General features: G+C 39.6%; 1 long non-coding RNA gene across 1 annotated transcript in view; it reads left to right on the top strand.

Annotated features, from left to right (window-relative positions):
- The window catches only part of LOC113594291 (uncharacterized), a 52,441-nt gene extending 30,037 nt beyond the window's left edge, over window positions 1-22,404 (top strand). Inside the window, exon 3 of the long non-coding RNA XR_003414655.2 lies at window positions 21,535-22,404. This is a non-coding gene — a long non-coding RNA (uncharacterized LOC113594291). The remainder of the gene's footprint in view (window positions 1-21,534) is intronic.
- Window positions 22,405-23,371: the final 967 nt, after the last annotated feature.

The raw sequence follows: 23,371 nt of genomic DNA, 5'->3' as shown, positions 1-23,371 counted from the left end.
TAGATGTTCCTATCGCCTGATCTTTCCAGAGTTCCATGCTGGGCTTTGCCTGCTCTGGGGAGGTTCCATTCCTATGAGTTTGGATTTCAGTCCTTCTCTGGTATCTTTCCTCTTTTTAGCACCAGTGTCTGTCCTGTCTTCAATTTCAAACAACTTCTCTCTTCTATCTTTTCCCTCTTGTTCTCTTTGCTCTTGTGAGTTTGTGCATTCTTTCCTCTTTTACTATCATTTTCTAGAGATACCAAGGAGTGGTAAGGTAAATACACATGTTCACTTTATCATATGTAACTGGAAGTCTTACCTTAGATGCAGCTTTAACAACATATTGTAAATGTATTTATTTACTTTTGTCTCACTGCCTGTTTCCCAAACAGACTATGAACTTCTCAAAAGCAGTGATGTTATTTTATTTTTCTTTCTATCGTCAATACTCAGCACTGAGGGGCTATGTGACAAACGTTTGTTGACTGACTGAATGAATGAATGTCCATTTTATATGCACATATTTATCATCCCTTCTCCCTCTAAAATATAGGTTCCATGAGAGCAGGGATCTTGTTCACCATAGAATCCCTGTGGTCTAAAACAGTGCCTGTTCACAGTCGGGGCTAAAATGTTGCTGAAGGATGAATAAATGAATGAGTGAGTTTATACAACTTTGTAAGCTTGAGCACATATTTAATTTTTTCTATTTTACCATTTTATTTAATTAGCAGGAATATACACACCATAAATAATATACTTGAAAGGCTTAATTATATCTATTCATGTAATTTGCTGCTCAATGTCTATGGTTGGATTTATGTGCATTGTTAGCTTGACTATTCAGAAATTATTGTGGTACCCTCAGTGACACTCGCAAGTAGTCAATCCAATCAGTTCATTAACGTGATTCAAATGATTAGACATCAACTGGTCAAGGAGTCATAATTCAATCATTATGAAAATCAAAAGAAGAAAGAAAAAGAAAGGACAAAAGGATTCATATAGACATGGCCTTAGTTAGTTTGTGGTATTCGTTAGGCATTGAAAGCCATATACTTACTTAAGCCACTTAGGTGCTATTGTAGTACTTACCACAGTATAATGGAACACATCTTATCTCTGCTCTACTAAGTTTATTCATCTAATTGTTATAAATAATTTTCCCCCAGAATGCAAACTGGTGCAGCCATTCTGGATAACAGTCTAGAGGTTCCTCAAGAAGTTAAAAAAGAACTACCTGGGGTGCCTGGGTGGCTCAATCAGTTAAGCATCCGCTTCAGCTCAGGTCATGATCTCAACAGGTCGGGAGTTCAAGCCCCGCATCAGGTTCTGTGCTGACAGCTCAGAACCTGGAGGCCTGCTTTACATTCTGTGTCTCTCTCTCTGCCCCTTCCCTACTTGTGCTCTCTCTCTCAAAAATAAATAAATAAACATTAAAAATATTTAAAAGACTAGAACTACCCTACAATTCAGTAATCACACTGCTAAGTATTTATACAAAGAGTACAGCATATTAATTCAAAGGGATACATGCACCCCGATATTTATAGCACCATTATTTACAATAGCCAAACTATGGAAACAGTCCAACTGCCCATCAACTGATGAATGGATAAAGAAGATGTATATATATTGGAAAACAATGACATCTGGCCATTCGAAATGATGTGGATGGAGCTAGAGAGTATTATGCTAAGTGAAGTAAGTCAGATTAAAAGACAAGTACCATACTTCACCTATATGTGGAGTTTAAGAAACCAAACAAATGAACTTAGGGGTAAAAAGAGAGGGAAGCCAAGAAACAGACTCTTAACCACAGAGAACAAACTGATAGTTGCCAGAGGGGAGGTGGGTGGGAGGGATAGCTGAAATAGGTGATGGGGATTAAGATGAGCACTTGCTGTGATGAACACCCAGTGTTGTATGTAAGTGTCGAATCACTAAATTCTACACCCAAAACTAACACATACACTGTATGTTAACTAACTGGAATTTAAATAAAAATCCCACCTCCTCCAACAGCTTTCTGCAAGATCCCACCATGATTTTCTTCTCAGGCGGGTGGGAAAAATACTCAACTCTTTCAAGTTTACATTTCATCTCATTCAGTTCAATCTCTTTTGCAAACCAAAACCTTTCCATTTCATTTATTTGCATATACAAATGCCCTTCCACCAGAAAAGATTTTTTTTAATCCTTATTTATTTTGAGAGAGAGACAGAGCACATGTGAGTGGGGGAGGGGCAGAGAGAGGGGGACAGAGGATCTGAAGCAGGCTCTGTGCTGACAGCAGATAGCCCGATGTAGGGCTCGGACTCACAAACTATGAGATCATGACCCGAGCCAAAGTCAGATGCTTAACAAACTGAACCACCCAGGTGCCCCAGATTTTTGATGATTTAAATATTGCCATTTCACACTCACTTAAAAAATTCCCACTTTTTTCCTAATATGACTGGAGTCATGGATACAAATATAAATAAAACACTTAGAGTAATACCTTTCAAACAACAAAGATCTTCAGAATTTTGCAATCTTAAATTAATGTACACCTGATTAGTACATATTAAGCTCTAAAACCTCAGTAAGGTGAACTGGCCTGGGAGGTCATGATAACTAAGTTTAAAGTTATAGAGTTGTGTTGGTTTGTTTTTCCTAAGAAGCAGTTGAGAAACCAGTAACGTAGAATTAAAAAAAAAAAAAAAAAGGATCAGTTATCTTAGGAGCTCATTAGGATGTTTCACAGGTTCCCAAAACTATGCTTCTCATGGCTTTGGAAACTGTTCTTCTTCTTTATGGAATGATTCCTTCAATCTCAAACTAAAGTTCTTGCTGAATTTGACTGTAAGATTGTATAAAATAAAATTTGTTGAATTACATTCAAAGAATAAGTTACGCATTAAGAACGGTCTTTAAGAATGCTCATTCTTTTTTTTTTTTATTTTTTTTAACATTTATTTATTTTTGAGACAGGGAGAGACAGAGCATGAACAGGGGAGGGTCAGAGATAGGGAAACACAGAATCCGAAGCAGGCTCCAGGCTCTGAGCTGTCAGCACAGAGCCCGACACGGGGCTCGAACTCACGGACCGCGAGATTATGACCTGAGCCGAAGTCGGACGCTTAACTGACTAAGCCACCCAGGCGCCCCAAGAATGCTCATTCTTTAAAAATGTTTATCTATTTTGGGGTGCCTGAGTGGCTCAGTCAGCTGAGTGTCCGACTTCGGCTCGGGTCATGATCTAACCGTGAGTTCAAGCCCCGTGTCGGGCTCTGTGCTGACAGCTCAGAGCCTGGAGCCTGCTTGGGATTCTGTGTCTCCCTCTCTCTCTGCCCCTCCCCTGCTCACGGTCTGTCTCTCCCTCTCTCTCTCAAAAATAAATAAACATTAAAAAAATTTAAAAATGTTTATCTATTTTGAGAGAGAGAGGGAGTGGGGGAGAAGCAGAGAGAGAGAGAGAGAGAGAGGGAGAGAGAAAATCCCAAGCAGACTCCACACAGCTAGTGCAGAGCCCATTGCAGGGCTCGATCCTATGAATCCTGAGATCACGACCTGAGCCAAAACTGAGAGTCGGGCGCTTACGGCCAGGTGCCCCAAGAATGCTTATTTTAAAACAAAGGTGATTTATAATCTCACAATAGCATATATCCCACAATTTTGTTTTTGTTAGAAAATGGCTCAAATTTGGCTGGGCACAGCTTGTATCTCTGAAGTGCTGCATTATCAAATCTAGGTACTTAAAGTGTCAACTTACTGGTAATTTCTAGTAAATAAGAAAGCCTTCCGTCTAGAATGCTTTCCTTTAGTCTAGGGAGCCATGCTGCATTTCTGGTTCTTTTCTCTTTCCACGATTAGTTAAATCTCAGTTTCTTCTTTCAGAGGGGAAGTTTTGGGTTTTTAAAACTTCACTATGTGACTTCAAGTAGAAATGTGGGTTTTCCTCTGGTTGAAGGGGGAGAACCTAGAGCTTATAAATGTCACAGGTATTTCCAATAAATTGGAGGTCACCAGGAAAGATGTTAGGATAATAAATCTAGCCTCTAAGTATACACTCCCTTTACCCAGCAGGGAGCCTCCTGGGATCATTTGTCTGCTGTTCATTATCTTGTCTGCATTATTCAACAGCTCTGTTCTTGCTCAATGGGCTTCAGAGAGCTTTTAACAGCTGCAGGAACCTCCAATTTTTACTTAAGTTCTCTTTCTCTTTGTAATAGAAAAACAAAACAAAGCACCTCAAAGAATAGGAAAAGAAAGAAAACCTGTCTTTGATGCCCAGGATTTACCTACATAATTGAACCCAGGTCACAACTGAAATTGCTTATTTATTTCACATTTAACTGTATCAATGTTGCAATGTAATATTTGGATGCTAAAAGAGAAGGCTTACATTTAAATACTAACAATAGGAGGGTTTAAAAAAAAAATCCCAAGCCATCTAAATTGTATGACGAAATGACAAAAAAACCATGTAATTTCTCAGAGATGCTAAGGTTAGCTCTATTTTAAGAAAAACGCTCTTTTGTATTTGACACACCAAAAAAGTTGCGGTTTTTTTTTTTTTTTTAATTACCAAAAAATCTACTACAGGATCAAAAGAGAGAATAAGCTTTGGAGGAAGGGAGGAGCCAGTTGATTAACTAGCTCAGATAAGAACCTCTGCATTTGAGTTGTTTCAATCAGGACATACTTAGCTACTCTTGGGTAAGCTGGTTCTCAGGAAGATTGACATTATTTATGATGATGATCTGATTTAACAGGACTTTCTTGAATCTAACCAACCTACAGCTGTTGTGCTAACATAAAGTATGATGCTGTATTTATCAACTGGGTGATGGATAAAGTGAAACAGTTTTTTGCCATGACCAGAAGCAGGACACCGACTTGAAAATAAAAATTCCTGATGAGAACTACTAAAAATGCCCAGAAGGAATGGGCAGAGCAAGGATTGCACCTCCAAAGAAGTTAATGGGCCAGCTTCAGGGACTTCGCAAATGCTGACTATTTAACCGAAGTTTTGTGAGATTCAGAGGACTCATGAGTATTTTCTTTAAAAAAAGTTTTTTTAATGTTTTATTTTATTTTTGAGAGAGAGTGGGGGGGGGGGGGTTGGTGGAGAGAGCAGGGAGACACAGATCTTAAAGCAGGGTCCAAGCTCCGCGCTGTCAGCGCAGAGCCTGACTTGGGGCTCAAGCCCACTAACTGCGAGATTGTGACCTGAGCTGAAGTCGGACGCTTAACCGATTGAGCCACCCAGGCACCCCCTCGTGAGTATTTTCTGATCAAGACTGTGAAGGCCCACTATGATCAATGTGTACTGGTCCCAGTATCTAAAGTAAGGAATATAAAATGGCTAAGGTGAATGGAAAGATTTGAACAAAACAGCACTTAAAAATAAATCTAGTTCATGTCATTCATAAGGAATTATTTAGTTATCCAACAGTAATGTGATGTCCAATCAAAACTACATGATCTGTCTTTTTTCGAGAAAGGCTGTGCTTTGGACTAAAATGTGTTCAGGGTGGCAGTGGAAGGAAGGGATACTTGTGGACAAAATAAAGACATTTAAACTTGCTCCTGTGGCCCCGAGATTCTCTGATCTGCAGCAAGAGAATAAGGTCTGCAGAGGTGACAGTCCATGCCCAGAATGGAATGTCTTGATCTATGTATAATAACAAGGGACTGCAATTTCCTAGCATTAGATCACCATATTAAAAGCCAAGGGAGCTTTTCAGCACCACCATTTGATCAGATTAAGATCCTTAGTGTTGTACAAAACACAGCTCGTTAGCCACCCAAAGTCTGAAAGCATCTCTGAAGTGGCATAGAAATGCTAAGTAGTCTCAGACACCTGGACAATGCCCGACATCCCAGTAGAAACCAAGGACCTCCTCAGTTATCAAGATATTTGTTACCGGGGAAAACCTAGATAATAAGCTGACTCTGTGATTGGGAAATATGTAAATAAATGCCTGAAACTTTTATGCAAACCCTTGGTGCGCTTTTAGCTGGGCCTCCCAAAGCACATTAATTACTGTGAAAGCAAATATGACTTTTGTCATTTGCTCGATAAGCTGTAAGAATAGCAGCGAAACAAAACTGTAGCAGCGATCCACTGCCACTCAAAATTATTTTCTGAAGTATTAAACGCCCCAAATCTGAAGCTGCTTTCTTAAACTATCAGAATTCAGGAGGTAAAAGGAACATTTGCTCCGGAATATCAGGTCCAATTTTGCATTCGCTTTATGTACGAGTTCCTTTTCGTAGTCAACCTTGCGATTCAGGGAATGCTTCTCATCATTACCATCCTATGGTATGCAGTCAGTGCATAATGGAAGTTTTGTTTTTTTTTTTTTAACGGGGCACCATTAAAGCTGCTCCAGCTTTACCAAGCGGGCACCCAGATTGACTTTGTGAAAATAACTCTAATGTTTTGTTTTTGTTTTGAATTTCGCCACCGCTAGAGTGAAGTCTCAGGTTTCAACCGTCAGGAAAAAGATAAGTCATTCACCACTAAGTGTTCCTGGCTGATTTCCCTATTATTTGCCAACCACGACAATTTCTGCAACAATAAGGAAAAAACGGACTCTCCCCAATGTGGTGTTTATACCCTGAGTCTCTTTTAAAAACCTTCCAACGTAAGTAAAGCTCGGATATAATTTGAGAGACAAGAAGGCAGTCGACTCACATAAAGTGACAGAAAATTCTAATCACTCGTTATCACAGTGTCCATGGCTGTTTTCAGAGTCAATGCCAGGATAGTGTAGTTGCTACAGACACCATCTGGCCGGCAAAGCCTAAAATATGAAATGACTGCAGTTCAGGGCATGATCTCGTAGTTCATGAGTTCAAGCCCCACATCAGGCTCGCTGCTGTCAGCATGTCAGTGCGGAGCCCACTTCTGATCCTGTCCCCCTCTCTCTGCCCCTCCCCCGCTTGTGCTCGCCCCCAAAATAAGTTTTTTTTTAAATACTTCAAAAAATAAAATATTTACTCTCTAGCTCTTTACAGAAAGAGGAGCTAGGCTCTATACTAAAGGTAATACGTATTTTATTCTTTTTAAACAGCTATGGTTCCAAAACACTCTAGAAATTGAATTCGCTCCTCACCATTTTAATCATTTGTGTATTCATTTCACTTAAAGGAGTTTCTTCCTCTCAAAGAAATAAATTGCCACCCTCAAAAGTTTCCGAAATTTGCGACTGCTAGAATAGTAGCACAAAGATTAGTACTTTTCTTTTCCTTATTTCTTGTCTTTGAAAAAATCCTCTCTTTCTATCTCTCTAAATGTTATACACGCGACCTCTATAATAGTCGGGAAATTCCACAGCCCTTAGAAATGAATAAAAAACACTAGCTTTTTCTCAGCCAGTGCCAAGAGTCCTACGATATATATACTTTCCCACACAGGGTTGACAAACTTGGCTGCTGAAGCAGCTGTAAAAATGGAAATGCAATCACAGAAGGAGTTATCAGCCTTATGAATTGAGGCGCCTTGACTCTACTTGACATTCATTCTCAATTACCAAGTTCAGGCTTCTTGCCTTCATTGAGCAGCACTACAGAGCACCTCACATAAATGAGTGGATTCTGGGCAGCCATGATGCTGTCAGTCGCGTGCTTCACTTCTTCAGAGGACTCGGGTCAGCCAACAAAGCTCTGAGCATTAAATTATTTCTGACAGCAGCCACGGGCTATTAGAATGTAACCCGCCTCTCTGTTTCAGATGTTCTTTGAAGAAACCACTCACACCTTTATTGCAATCGTAAAGTCTGTTGCAATGATAAAAAAAAAAAAAAAGACATTTAACCTGTTCCTACACTCTGGAGTAGAGCTCTGGATGTATTAATTGCCTTCTTTCACACTTTATCCACATCTAAGTTACAAGGTAAGAGTTGTAGAGAGTTCAAAAGGGAGGAGAGTTTTATGGAATCAACAGGACAGGAGGCTAGATGTGTCAGATAACTTGTCTCCCCAAGAATATGGATGGAGATGAGTAGGGAAAGTCATACTTTATCCAGACATGCATGTTTTTGCTGCAAAGTATTTACAGTATCCTCATGAATTAGAAGATAAAAGAAATATCTATGGCTTCTCTAGAATTTGACATTTCATAAAACTGTAAAGTGTTAGAACCCAAAGGAATTTGTATGTTAGATATTTAACTTTTTCTTGAGTATCTAATATACACCAGACAATGCACTAAACAAATACATAGATAACTTCCTGTTGGGTTCAGTGCTATTAAGGAAGGAATATAGTAATTTGAGGTCTAGTGGAAATGGTCTGCATCAGGTTAGGGGATCAGTAAGTGTTAAGCAAGCTTTCTCTAAGGAAAGGGATTTTAAACTCAGATGATGTCAGGAAGGAAAAATGTTCCATGGCCAAATGGCCAATTCCCTTTGGGAAGGAATATAGTCCTTTCAGGTGAGGGAACAGGTCAATAAGGTTTAGAGATATAATCCAGAAATTTTGATTCCAGCAACATGAATAATATTCCACTTCCCAGGAAGGCATACTGATTAAAACTGAGATTTTAATTTTTAAGAAGGAAGTGTGTTATGAGCTAAATTATTTAATTTGTAATTGTGCACTAGGTTCGCTAAATCATGTGGTTAGTAGAAAAAAATTAAAGTTCTGGAAAGTACCCGACGTGAAATCAATAAAATGTGTTCGTTATCTGAATTTTCTCAGCTTTTTGGTATTATCCTAGTCATAGCAGGAGATTATAAGGTATGGGGATAGAAATTCCTATCTGTGCCCACATCACCATGACTAAGATCCTTTCATTCTAGAAACCGTTTGCCTAGGAAGGTGCTCAAGAAGACCCACCAGTTCTAGGGCCATGTTGCAACCTCGTGTCCTATAAAACCATATATGACAAAACCTATTTCTTTCATTTATGTAGAGCTCTGATAAATAAATCACTAAGGAAAGGGCCAGAAACCCAATGAGAAAAAGTGAATAAAAGATTTAAACAGGCAGTTTACAAGAAATGCAAGTAGCCTTGAACATGAAAAGATGTTCCACCCCTGCTCTCAGTGAAAGAAAGTCAAATTAAATCATATGAAGATACCATTGTCAATGGCTCAATTAGCAAAGGTGAACACACTTGATAATGTTTCATTATGGCAACATTAAAAGGGTTTGGGGGACTTTCACATTTACTGTTGATGAGAGTACAAACTGGTACTCTCTATGTGTGGGGAGATTTACAACATGGATCCAAATGAAAATTCGCATCTCTTGACTGAGCGGTCTCCACTCTAAAAGTTTATCTTACAGCTATCGCTCCACTTATAAAAGAAAGAGTAATTTTGAAGATAGGATGGTAGCATTGTTTGTTAAAGAAATAAGAAGTGGAAGCAGCCAAATTGCTCATCAATTGGGTTCTGAATAAATAAAATACACCATCTGGGTGATGAAATACTATGCAGCCATTAAAAGAATAAGGTAGATGTAGCCCTATTTGTTGATATGAAAGGACAATCAACATACGGTAAATGCAAAAGGCAAAGGACAATATGCATAGTAGAACTCATTATCATTTTCCTAAAGGTAACCAAATATGTGTGTGTGTGTGTGTGTGTGTGTGTGTGTGTGTGTGTGTGTGTGTTATGGCCTGAATTTTGTTCCCCCAAACTCATATATTGAAACCTTAACCTCTAATACCTCAGAATATGACTATATTTGGAGATAGGACCTTTAAAAGGGTAATTAAGTTAAAATGAGGCCGTTAGGGTGGGCCCTAATCCAACCCTTCTGATGTCTTTATAAAAAGGAGATTAGGACACACAGAGAAACACGAGAGATGCACAGGCACAAAGGAAACAGTGTGAGGACACAGCGAGAGGCCATCTGTGAGCCAAGGAGAGAGGCCACAGGAGAAACCAAACCTGCTGATACCTTAATCTTGGGCTTTTAGCCGTCAGAACTTTAACAAAAGAACTTCCTGTTGTTTAAGCCCCCCAGTCTGTGGTTCTTTGTTATGGCAGCCCTAGCAAACTAAGACAACAGGTACATGCATATATGCAAATGACACGTTTCTGGAGGTATGTCCGAGAAATATTGGTAATCTTTACCTTTGGAGAGGGTGACTAGAGATCTGAGATGGAAAAGAGACTAACTTTTGTACTGCTTTAACTTTTACCATGTATACTGACATGGTGGGTTTGAGAATTTCAGGGCTGATCAAGGAAAAGCCAGGACCACGAGACGGTATTACCACACATCATGCTTTATTGGGCAGCACTAAATGGGCTTGCATGAGAGAGGAAGTCTCTCACAGAAGAGACCTTCCAGAAATGTAGGTCTACTAACCAAAAGGGAAAGAGGGTCGGAGAATTCTCAGGGGACCGGGGAATTAGAGAGGGGACTCACATGTCCAGGCAATGTTACCCATCAGCAAGGTAGGGAGCCTCTGGGTCAGAGAGCTCTGAAGGACGGCAGCAGTCTGTGGTCTTTTATGGTTGTAGGGTTTGTCTTACGCTATTGCTAGCAGATTCTGGATGTCGTTTTGTGGGGCATGCAAAGCAACTGGCTCTAAATGGCTAAAAATTGGTTTATTTGGATTATACTTAAAGCAATTAGATGTGTAAAAAACTGATCTTGGCATCAGCAGGCTTTGAGCTCACGTGTCCAAGACTATATTGCAAAGAAGTAAACTTTATAGGGGCTAATATACAGGAGCCATCTTTAACCCATTTATACATCATCACCGCCATCATCATCATCATCATCATCATCATCAAATATTTAGTAGGAAAAACAAGATCTGTCCAGGTAGATGTTTCACCCTCTGAAGAATAAGATATCAGGCATTTTTCTCTCTACTGTCCTCCACTAGGAGACCTCACCCCAAAGATTTCCATGATCCATTCATTAAACAGCTACCTCCTCCCTTATTCTGATTCCTTCTATGCCATGTTTGTTTGTTTGTTTGTTTGTTTGTTTTTTACCTAAAGCTGACAAGCTGGTGTGTTCTGAATAGCAGGATTTTACCTCTCCTGGGAATTCTTTCACATTTTCTTAAAGTGAATTGATACACAGTCATTGGTAATATTTCAGAGCCAATATGTCTAGAGAAGAAAATGCTATCTGAGATATTTAGGTTATTCCTACAAATAGAATGGCTGCCTTCCCAAGCAGCAGAATTACCCCCAACTAAGGCTTGGTGAGGAATATAGGACAGTGAAATCTTGCATGGTATAATTTGACTAGACATCCTCTAAGGTTAATTAAAAAAAAATCATTCTATGATCTAGTGCAAGTGGGTATTGGAAAAATCCAAAATGAGAAAGATCAATGAGAGCTGATACAGTAAAGAGAGGGAATTTTCATAGAACTGTCAGGACTTGAGCTGACAGTCAATAAAGACTTTATTTTCTATAAAGACTTATAGAAAATAAGTCTTCAATGATGGGCAGCCTTTGTATAAAAAATCAGACAAGTTTGTAGGCAAGAGAAATATAGGATAGGACAAGTTTGTAGGCAAGAGAAATATATAATGCCAAGTTCCCACTCCCAGCAGGGTGAACCTGGCAAGGGCATCCACCCCAAGAGCTTCTACCAAAGAGCAAGGTCCAAGACCAGCTAAGAGGTCAAGACAGAGTTCTTACTCATAGATAGGGGCCACGGCAAAAGATGGGGGGGGGAGGGGGTGTGAGTGATCGCTTGGAGGGAAATCAGAGTTAGACCTAGAGGAGCAGATAAACTTTTCTGGTCTTGAGCAACGCTTACTGAAGTGCAAACAATCTTTGTGAAGACTTTGCCTGAGCTGCTGACCATTTATTTAAATAGCATAAATTCCTGGTGATTTTCAAGCCTATGCAAAGCTTAAAAGTAATATAAAACTTCTTTATCTGTATCCAAAACCCTAGAGAATCTATAGCTGACATGCCAACAAAATATCATAGGTGAGGCCAAATAGCCTAGGAGACTAATTGAAACTCCATTGTGACACAGTGGAGCAGAGAGCATTGCAGAAAGAAAAGTGAAATAGAAATAGGGGCAAAATACCAAAACTCAATAGGATTAATAAAACATCACCACTATTTGTAAATGTTCAGTCAATTATAATCAGCCCTGGAAATGTTTAACATAGGAAATGTATGCCTTTGCTCTGAGCCTTCTGACGATATATATGGTTCATACTTCTCACTTCACTGAACACAAATATGATTATTACAATGAAAAGAAGAGAATTTACTATACATTTGGCAGTTTCAAACATCATTTATAACTCACAGGGACAGATTATTGATTAAGTTGGTGTATATCATCTGAAATCTCCATCACTTAGAGTTCAGTTACTGGACTTGTTAAGTGATATTAAATTAAGAAAAACAAAATTTCCAGTTGTGTCTATAACAAAGAAATAAAATACATTAAGATGTCATTAATGACTATTAAGATATCAAGGGTTCTCTTGTGCTATAAAATTTACTGTGTGTTTCCCAAATTATTATTTCATTGTTTGAATATTTTTATAGATATAGAAAATAAGACTCAGAGGGATTATTTGGCAAAGTTAGAACTGTAACCTATGCCTTCTTTTCTAAACCAAATGTGTTGTCCATCAAATTATGTTGATGTCCAAAAAAGCAGAGTTCCCTCCAGCGTGTTTCTAAAAGCATACTTTCACTTATATCCAGCATGGGTGTTCAAGCCCTGATACTCAAGTGTGACAGGGTCTGTTCTGCTTTTTGATGATTTTTAAAATATTTTAAATATTACCCTTCTTCTATCCAAACCTATTCAAGACCAAGTTTCCAAGATTATCAAGAATACAGAGAATAAATACATTCTGAAGATTAATTGCATAATATAAACATTAGTCAAGTGACTGTTACTGATTTTTTGTTTAATGAATGTTAGATATAACTGCTGAATTACTGAATAAGCATTGGACTTTAGCCACTGTTTAGCTTTATTACACAAGAATTTTTCATTGAGACGGCAATAAAATACCAGGATGAACAAAATATAATCCCCAAAATAAAGAGTAGCTATTTTCATTGGATTCTATATGTAAGCCTGCAACCATTTTTTTAGGTTGTGCTTTATTCACTTTACATGGTTATGACTATATCCTTGTCTGTACATAGTTTTTCTAATCATATTTCAATGGCTGTATACTATGTTCATGGATATAGTTTTGACTTTAACTATGGCATTATCACTTTAAGGTTAAAAGTAATGGGGGCGTCTGGGTAGCACACTTGGCTAAGCGTCCAATCTTGATCTCAGCTCAAGTCATGACCTCACAGTTCATCAATTTGAGCCCCTCATCAGGCTCTGCACTGATGGTGTGGAGTCTACTTGGGATTCTGTCTCTCCTCTCTGCCCCTCCCCCACTTGTGTGTGAGCCCTCTCTCTCTCTCTCTCTCTCTCTCTCTCTCTCTCAAAATAAATAAATAAAAAGAAATTTTTTTAAAAGTTAAATGTAATGGTAATAATTTCTTTGGTAAGCTTTAGGTATTTGAACTTAAATGGTACAAGCCACTATTTTTTTTTTTTTAGTCAGTTATTATTGTAATGATTTAGGCTCTTGAAGTCATTGTAATCCTAAGATATGAACTAACTTAATTCAACTTGGAAAATGTGAAAATGTACCTTAAAGGTACAAATTAATTTCAGAATAAATACCAGATGATTTTGATTTGTTTAACATAAAATTTATATCAATATGTTTTGTGCTTCTTTGGGGATATTTCCTCATTATTTTTGTGAGAAATAAAGGGACAAAAACAACTTTGGTAAATTAGAATGTAGTGAGTTTGGAATAAAAAGAATGGAATCCTGTTTATGATCATTATGTTGTTAGGATGTGTGATAATTGTAACATATCTGAAAACACCATTTGGATATTTATGCTATCCTGGTTGTTGTGTTTCTTTTTTTTTTTTTTTGAAAAAATTTTTAAATTTTTCTTTAATCTTTGTTTATTTTTGAGAGAGAGAGAGAGCTGGGGAGGACAGAGAGAGAGAGAAACACAGAATCCAAAGAAGGCTTCAGGCTCTGGGCTGTCAGCGCAGAGCCCGAAGCGGGGCTCGAACTCACGAACCACGAGATCATGACCTGAGCTGAAGTCAGACACTTAACTGACTGAACCACTCAGATGCCCCTATCCTGGTTGTTTAATATTTGATTGCCACCCCTGCTTCAGACCATACAACAGTGTGATTTCATTTGAGGTCAAATCCCATGTGAACACAGTTGACTGAAGCAAATTTTCATCTCACCAAAACATAACACATTTGCCAGCCTGTGCATGCCAACACAGATGATTTAGGGTATAACTGACTGCGACTGGCACTTACTCAAGCTGTGACATTTTCTGTCAGCAATTGGGTAGTATATGGAAAGCCAATGGAACAATTACATGTTACGGAAGAGAACTGGATTTTGGAAAAGAAGGAAATAGAAAACAAGCCAGGTCTTCCACTTCAAACAGGTAGTGAGGAAGCTACAACACTGGCCATCTTCCCCTCTTCCAACACTCTTCCTGTGACTGTCAGGGAAAGAGAGAACACTGACTTGACTAATATAGGATGAAAGAGTTTGGAGTCTTCTGTTTAGAGAATGCAAATGAAACAAAAAGAATGTTAATTAAAAGGACCTAGAAGCCACCAAAAATTAAAGGAAGATGGAAAATGATATTGACAAAATATCATTCAATTGGCAAATCGAGGAGAGAGAGAAAAATCAGAAGGTGAGTGGAAGAAAAAGGAATGAAAGGAATAAGGTAGGAGAGGGGGAAACAATTCTTAAAAAATTGACCAGGGGCATGTGGGAAAATACTAAGCAAAATAAAAAAGCTGCAGCATGAATACATTATTTTATGTGCTTCCTGTCTCTAATAATTAAATAAATGCAAAATAATGTAACAACGATGCATCATTTTGCCTAGCCCATTAGCAAAAATTTAAAAGAATATTATTATCTAGTTTGGGCAAGGAGATGGGAAAACATTCTCCTACACTAGTGATTTATTGTTTTATTTATTTACAAATAAATAAACTGTATGAAGCTAATGGAGAAAACCTTATTAACATATTCATACTCACTGAGTCAGCAATTCCCTTTACTGGGGAGACACTTATACAAGTGTGAAAAGATATATGCATACCGATATCCCCTGCAGAATTGTTTATGAATATGAAAAATTGGGTGGGAAAATCTGTGTATGAGTAGGGCATTAGTTAAATAAATTATTGTATATCCCTATAGTGAAATGCTATATATGAATCTCAAAGCATTAAGAAAACCTTATAAGGGTGCCTGGATGGCTCAATCAGTTGAGGTTCAGACTCTGATTTTGGCTCAAGTCATGATCCCAGGGATGTGGAATCGAGCCCCGCATCAGGCTCTGTGCTGTCAGCATAAGAGAGGGAGCTCTCTGTCCCTCTCTCTCTGCCCCTCCCCCTCTCAAAATAAATACATGAACTTAAGAAAATAGAAAATCTTATATTAATATGTATTAGATTAATGTATTAGATGAAGATGCCTGTAGTATTAGCAGCTTTAGGGTAGCAGTTATTGTATTACTCATAACAACCATAATAAAAAGTTAATATTTACTGACTATTTTTCATGTTGTACTAAGCCTTTTTATAAGCATTATCCAATAATTTGCACAAGAACTTTATGATGTGAGGTAGTATTTTTACCTGCATTTGACAGGCAAGAAGACTTGAGACTCAGAGAAATTAAATAATTGGCCCAAGGAGGCTAGAAAGGGCCAATTCTAGGTCCTGAATCCAGATAAACGTGGCTCCCAAGAATGGACTCTTACTCTAGATTCCCAAAGCATAGTTTGATAGTCATTTTTTAAAGAAAAAAGTGATCTAGTAAATACAGACAGAAAAAAAAAATCAGAGTATTCACTAGACTGTTGGTATTCTTTATCTGCTGTGGAGGAAATTATGGAATTAGGTTACATTCCTTTTTATTTCTGCAATGTTAATACCTTTATAATGACATATATTGTTTTGTACCAAGAAGAAAATCAGTAAGATTAATAAATTGCTCGCTTTCTGAAAGTTAATTGCAAAGCAGTACTCTAAAATTATTGAAGATGTCTTTCATCAATGTTCTCAGAACTTCCTAATCAAGGATTCCCAAATCCCAGTCCATGAACTGAACACATCACAATCACCTGAGGAGTATTTTATTGCATATACCAATTTCTTGGCCCCAAATGCCTCATCCTATCCAGTTCAGTACATCTGGGATGGGACTCTGGAATTTACATTTTTTAAAGGCTCCCCAGGTGATTCTGATACCCAGCCAGGTTTGGGAATCACTGTCTAAGAGAATGTGATTTATGTAGATCAAAAGAGAAAAGAGAGAAAGTGGACCATATGGTATGTTAACTCTTTCTTTAGTTTCATTTTAGAGGTGACTTCACAAAGAAAGGATTTCTAAATCATTGGTACACATAATTCAGAAGATACCTATTCCCAAAAATGTGGCAACAGCTTTGGCCATCTGACATATGACAATAATTCAAATGTATCATGGAATAGAGGAAGGGAAGATGTTTGGAATGTTCTGTAACTGAGTAATTAATCAGTGTGGCATTAGAGCACAGATAGGCATCTAGACCCACAGAGCATAGCATAGAGCAGAGAAACACATCCAAGTGTATAGGATGCATGGGCAGTGAGCTATTTCTATGGGGGAAAATTAGTATTAACAATAAACAGAATGCTTGAGGCTTGTGGGGTATGCAGATTTCTTTTTAAAGAGGGATAGCTTTTTTACAGCCCCCCCGCCCAAATTCTTCTACTTCTCCAACTGCTTACAGTCAATTGACTTCAGCTTCTCTCAAAGTTTATGCATTTAGGTTTGAGAGACATAGAGATTGTGAAAGCAGGGGAGGGGCAGAGAGAGAGGAGGACAGAGGATCTATAGAGGGCTCTGTGCTAGCAGCAGACTGCCCGATAGAAGGCTCAATCTCAGGAACCGTGAGACCACGACCTGAGCTGAAGACCGACAATTAACCAACAAGCCACCCAAATGTACCACCCCCCATCAGCTCCCTTTAAACACTTGTGTTTCCTGGAGTTCTTTCCTTGGTTGCCTGCCATTTTCTTCACTCTGTGAGCCCTCGTGGGCCAGCTGCTCATCCATTCTCATGATTTTGACTACCAAGGACAAAAGGATATTCCAAATCTATTCTATTCTTTCCAGTGGAAGCTTCTGTTTTAAATGCCAGAGCCATATCTCTAATATTTATGCCAGAGCCATATCTCTAATATTTAACGGATCTGCAAGGCACCTTCCACTTAACACACCCACTCATTATCATCTGTCACTGTGTCTTCTACTATAATCACAATCTCGGTTAATAAAATTACCACCCAACCAGTCTTCCAAGGTAGAAATTTGTGAGTCTTACTTAACTCTGCCTTTTTCCTATCAAGTGACCGCAAAGTCCTGTAATTTATCCCTCGAAATTATCTTTTGACATCTCTCCATCCTATGACCCCCGCCTTAGTCCCAGTCCGCAGCATGCTTGACTCTAGACTGCAAGTCGCCTGTCTAGTGTCCCTTCCTTCCCTCTCTCCAGTGTTTTCACCATATTCCCATGGAGAGTAGTTTGCCTTAAAATAAAAGTGGGGGAAGAAACCCATGCTTGCTACTCCCCTTCTAAAAGACTGGTAGTTGCAGAAGTCTACATAATGAAGTTCAGATTCCTTGCTTGGCAAATGACAATAATAAGGACAATATCGTATATTGAGTCCCTATTTTACATATGAACCAAATGAGGCCCCAAGAGGTTAAGTATCTTCCCCAAGGTGACAGAACTCCTTATGTGGCAGAGCTGGGATTTCCTTCTAGGCTGACTCCAACTCTGCAGCCCATGCTTGATTCCAGTCTCTTTCTTGACCTAATCCCTCTGTGTATGCATCTGTCCCCTCAAATAAGCTGTGAAATCCCCAGGACAGGAAAGATGTCTTCTTCATTTCTGATTTTCAGTGTCTAACACTGTGGCACAGGATAGGTGCTTAACATATGCTTGTTAAAAAAAAAAAAATGGATCAAGGGACAGAGAAAGAAAGGAAGGAACTGAAGGAACTAGTGAAGATGTTTTAAGAAGAACGTGACGCCGGGGCACCTGGGTGGCTCAGTCGGTTAAGCGTCTGACTTCAATTCAGGTCATGACCTCATGGTTTGTGAGTTTGAGCCCTGCCTTGCGCTGTGTGCTGACAGCTCAGAACCTAGAACCTGCTTTGGATTCTGTGTCTCCCCCTTCTCTCTTTGCCCCTTGCCCATTCACACACTCTCTCTCTCTCAAAAAGAAATAAACATTGGGGCGCCTGGGTGGCTCAGTCAGTTAAGTGTCTGCCTCTATCTCAGGTCGTGGTCTCATGGTTCGTGGGTTTGAGCCCCACATCGGGCTCTGTGCTGACAGCTCAGAGCCTGGAGCCTGCTTGGGATTCTGTGTCTCCCTCTGTCTCTGCCCGTCCCCCTCTCATGCTGTCTCTCTCTCTCTCTCTTTCTCTCAAAAATGAATAAACATTAAAAAAGAACATGATGCTATTTTATTTTTTTACTTTAGTTTTATTATTTTTTAATATGAACTTTATTGTCAAATTGGTTTCCATACAACGCCCCGTGCTCATCCCAACAGGTGCCCTCCTCAGTGCCCACCACCCACTTTCCCCTCCCTCCCACCCCCCATCAACCCTCAGTTTATTCTCAGTTGTTGAGAGTCTCTTATGGTTTGGCTCCCTCCCTCTCTAACCTTTTTTTATCCCCTTCGCCTCCCCATGGTCTTCTGTTAAGTTTCTCAGGATCCACCTAAGAGTGAAAACTTAGGATATCTGTCTTTCTCTGTATGACTTATTTCACTTAGCATAACACTCTCCAGTCCCTTCCACGTTGCTACAAAAGGCCGGATTTCCTTCTTTCTCATTGCCACGTAGTATTCCATTGTGTATATAAACCACAATTTCTTTATCCATTCATTCATTGATGGACATTTAGGCTCTTTCCATTGTTTGGCTATGGTTGAAAGTGCTGCTATCAACATTGGGGTCCAAGTGCCCCTATGCGTCAGCACTCCTGCATCCCTTGGGTAAATTCCTAGCGGTGCTATCGCTGGGTCAGAGGGTGGATCTATTTTCAATTTTCTGAGGCACCTCCACAGTGTTTTCCAGAGCGGCTGCACCAGTTTGCATCCCCAGGAGCAGTGCAAGAGGGTTCCCGTTTCTCCACATCCTCGCCAGCACATGATGCTGCTTTAAATATCTGAAGAAATATCTGAAGAAGTGTAGAAATGGCTTTACCCTTCCTGTAGAATAATGGATGCTCTAACCTGAACTCCATGAATGAGTTCAGGGAAGCATGTTTCTATGATAACAGTCCATACCATTAATAAATCTCACAAAGCCTTCGGTGACCCCAAATAAAAATGTTTAGAACTATTTCTCCAGAGGAGAACCAGTGAGCAGATGTCACTGGGAAGCCAGTTTCAGATCTCTGCAAAAAAGGAAATTTACAACAAGGAGAGCTGTTTGAAAATAAAATCTTTACAGCAAAATGTCAAAAGCTCTGGATCAATGGAAACCATCAGGCAAAGGCCAGATAAACATGTCCAAAGATACAGAGAAAGGAATCCATAGAATTCTGGGAGGGCTGAAAGGTACTCTAGGAAAATTTCCACACTCGACCTCTGCGATTCTGTAGTTCTAAGGTGCAACCCATAACACATTTATCAGTTCTTTTTTAACTTTGCAAAGATTTTGATTATTTTTAGAGGCATCTCTCAGTCTGTTATCTTCCTAGGTACTCCCCTTTAAGGATCATCTTCGGGTTTCTTTGCATTTCTTAATAAGCGTAAAAACTCACGTGTAAATCCTGTTGACATCTGCAGGCACTGGTAATTCCTATTTTTCAAGTCAGATAGCCTCCTTAGTCCATTATGAAGCCGGATTGCTCATTTGACATGTAGGTCCATAGGTTATTGAGATGTTAGTTTATATTATATCAAACTTTGAAGCATTAACTGCAAAGATAATTGTTCCGCCGGCCAAATCCCCTTGAATGCCTGAATTACTTTATTGAGTGTGGTTTTCCTTTCTCCTCAAAGACATTCTTTATTCCATCCTCACTGTTGACATAACAAAAATGGAAAAATATTCACCTTGCTCCTCTTCAACAGATGACATCACAAAAAAGTCAATTTAATGACACGTAGGAGATTTTCTCAGTAACTTTTCCTACGTTTATCTCATTACTTGCAAGTCCAGGTGATTGAAAGGATGCAGTGAATTTAAAAGAAGATAGATTTGGCCAAAGGTGGGAGTTATTCATAAAATAATAACAGTAAATATTTACCATTTTGTTTATGCCCTGAAGTCATTGTATTCTACTTAGCAACATTAATATATATTCTTTTATGAAAAGTATCCCTCAGAGTCAGGATTGAATAAGTAATCCTTTTTAGTGGTATGTATTAAAGGTTATATCCCTGTGTTACCAAGGAATAAATTAAGACCTTTGCTCCACTATTTCAAACAGTTGGACTTTTGTGATGACCCTTTCAAAAGGATACATGAGGTATGAAATGGACTGCCTTCTTGCTTTTCAGTGTGAGAAGTCACAGTTGAGGCAAATGTAAATGACTTTCATTGTTTTCGACGACACAAGTCAAAGAAAATGCATGGGAAAAAACCCATTTATTCTGAAGGTTAACTAGTGCCCAAATCTGGGCAATATTTGCTGCCATCTGCTGGTCAAAAGAGAAAGTTGCAAGGAATGGAGAAACGCGTAGAGGGAATTTGATCTGTTATTGAGATGCATTTCTATAGGGTAGGAAGGGATTAATTATCCAGAATTATGCTTGTAAAAATATACTGTACACCCCAGCTTCAGAGCCAGTCCCTTCTCAGTGGCAGAGGGAAGATAACGGCCAGGTGGCTCACGGGCTGCCTGCCCACAGGGTATAAGCATTTGCTCTGGTCCACGAATCTGGTCACAGGCACCGTCGTTTCAAGTTCCTCCTGCCTCACCTTCAGGCAAAGCAATAAAGCCCGTTTCCCACTGCGCGGCACGACATTTCCTAAAACGTTGCTGCAAGGAAAACTGGCTTTTCTTGATCAGAGATTGCAAACGAGGTTAGATACATATTTATGTGGGTGTTGATTTTAAAATAAGGAAAATTCACATAAAAGTCTGGATTGCCAGCTCCTTCTGGAAAATTCTACTCTGTTCCCCTATGGCTGGGGCATACTAGATGAGGGGCCTGCTCATCACAGGGACACTACTTCCTGTTATCTCCTCGCGCAGGAGCCTGAAGGTCAGAGGTCACTTATTATTCTCGCTATATACATCCTCTCTCTCTCTCTCTCTCTCTGTCTCTCTCTCTGTATACACACACACATACACGATCACAAACGTGGTTAAAAGTGGATACTTTTAACCTATAGGATATTTTAACCTACTGGTTGCCCTCTCTTGCATCAGTTAGTAACGGATACCTATATTATCAGGGATGTCATGGACTTGACTCAAACTTATGCTTCCCCTTTCCTCTTGCAGATAGTTATCACCGTTGAGATGTGTATCAAAGCTTATGGGCCAGTCTTCCGGGAACTTTTTTTCAAGATGGCCGACGGCACTACAAGGAAATCACTTTTTTTGCCTTTCCACCTTCCTTTTTTTTCTACAGCAGACAAGTTGGCAGGAGCTTCAGCAGCTAGCTTGGATCCTGAGTAGACACGAGGCTGGAGGTCAGGAGCTCCACATAATGAAGAAAAAAGATGGCACAAACTTAAATCTCTGATAACCACAGAGCTACCTACCATCCCAGCTCTGGACTGTCCCCAGTAGGCTTCTTTTACTGGAGAGAAAAATCAAACTTGATCTTGTTTAAGCCACTTATTTGAGTTTTCTGTCAAAAGCAGCTAAACCTGATATGTCGTATCTTTAACAAAACTGGGCCAATGAGAGAGAGACTGAGAAGGCTGTGTGTTTCAAGTAATATAGGAGATTCTAATACTTGGTATCTGAGTGTTCTAATCAGCTGGGTTTACTGGGTAAAAGGAACAGAAGGGATATGGATATCAGCTCAATAAAGTCCTGCTGGGTGAATGCCATTGGATTCCTAGGGGCAGGTGCTGTCTTAGGTCCTTTTGCTGGAAAACAGTTTGAGGTGGAGATTTGCATGCAGTAGGGAAGGAAACAGGATTAGGCGGAAGAGCTGAGCTGCAGAGCAGTCCCAAAAGAGTGCTCAGGATCTGTTGAAAAGTTCTGGAGCTGAGGCAGCCTTGCATGTGTTAGGCTGTGTCATGACAAGGGAGCTGTGTCTTTTTATCCCCGCATTAGCCAGTCACTGGATGTGAGCTGCCCCTGGAGGGGAGGCCTGAACTTGCAGGCGGAAACACCATCCTGCCCAGGGCAGTGCTCAGAGTGGGGCTCAGTTGTGAACCATCCGCAACTATCAGAAGTTGAGGGAATGAATGAATCTTGGTCCTGAGAGGAAGCAGATAGGTACCTTACAGCATCCTTCTGGCTATTTACATATTAGGGTGTAATTTATGTATTCTAAATTTTGCTTAGTATTCTTACCATTATTTCATTTCTTAATAAGTTGCGACTAACAACACTTCTGACCCTTCACTGTGTGCTCTTGGATCAAAGATAAGGCAGGTTTCCACCATGACTAGGATTAGTGGCTGTGAACAGCCAGGCTGAGTAATAATTCGTTGTATTCACCCTGTTAGGGGAAGAGAGTATTGCCTATAAGAGTGGATAAACAAAACTTATTGTAAGTGCTGTGTTTGGAGGGGCAGGTGTTCAGGCAGATAGATACCAGTAATGTAAAGCAACCAGGGACAACGGAGCAGATCTTTTCTCATGGCAGGCGCCTCCCTGTTGCCTCCTTGAAGTTTCCGGAAGACCTTCCTAATCCTTGACAGGTCCCTTACCTCCCATCAGTGGTAGCTGGCATGGCACCCCTCTGGCTGTCTTTGCAAAGCTCTCAGCTGCTCTGCCGACCTGCTGCCCTAATGGTTCTGGTATCAAGATAAAAATCACTATTGACTTTCATTAGTTTTGAGATCAGAGCGAACAGAAGTAGCTTGTTTTTAAAGCAAGGTGAGCTTGCCCACCATATGGGTGTTAATTACAGATCCATGTGAGTGCATTGACTTAACAGGGGGGCAACTGAACATATCTGTGGTTTCCACTAATCCCACAGCAACGCTCTTTAATTGCTTGCATAGACTGATGGCTTCTGTAATGCTGAAAGTAAACCTTTAAAGTAGGTCATTGGGGAAAATAGAAATTTCAAGATTGAAGAGGAAATTATGATCGAATTCACCGTGATTAAGTACCCAGTTTCTTACACAGTATTGAAAAGGGAAATTTCAAAATT

This window comes from Acinonyx jubatus, chromosome D4 (assembly GCF_027475565.1).
Source record: "Acinonyx jubatus isolate Ajub_Pintada_27869175 chromosome D4, VMU_Ajub_asm_v1.0, whole genome shotgun sequence".
NCBI classification, from domain to species: Eukaryota; Metazoa; Chordata; class Mammalia; order Carnivora; family Felidae; genus Acinonyx; species Acinonyx jubatus.
Note: the sequence above shows the minus strand (reverse complement) of the source record. Positions and strands in the feature narration are given on the sequence as shown.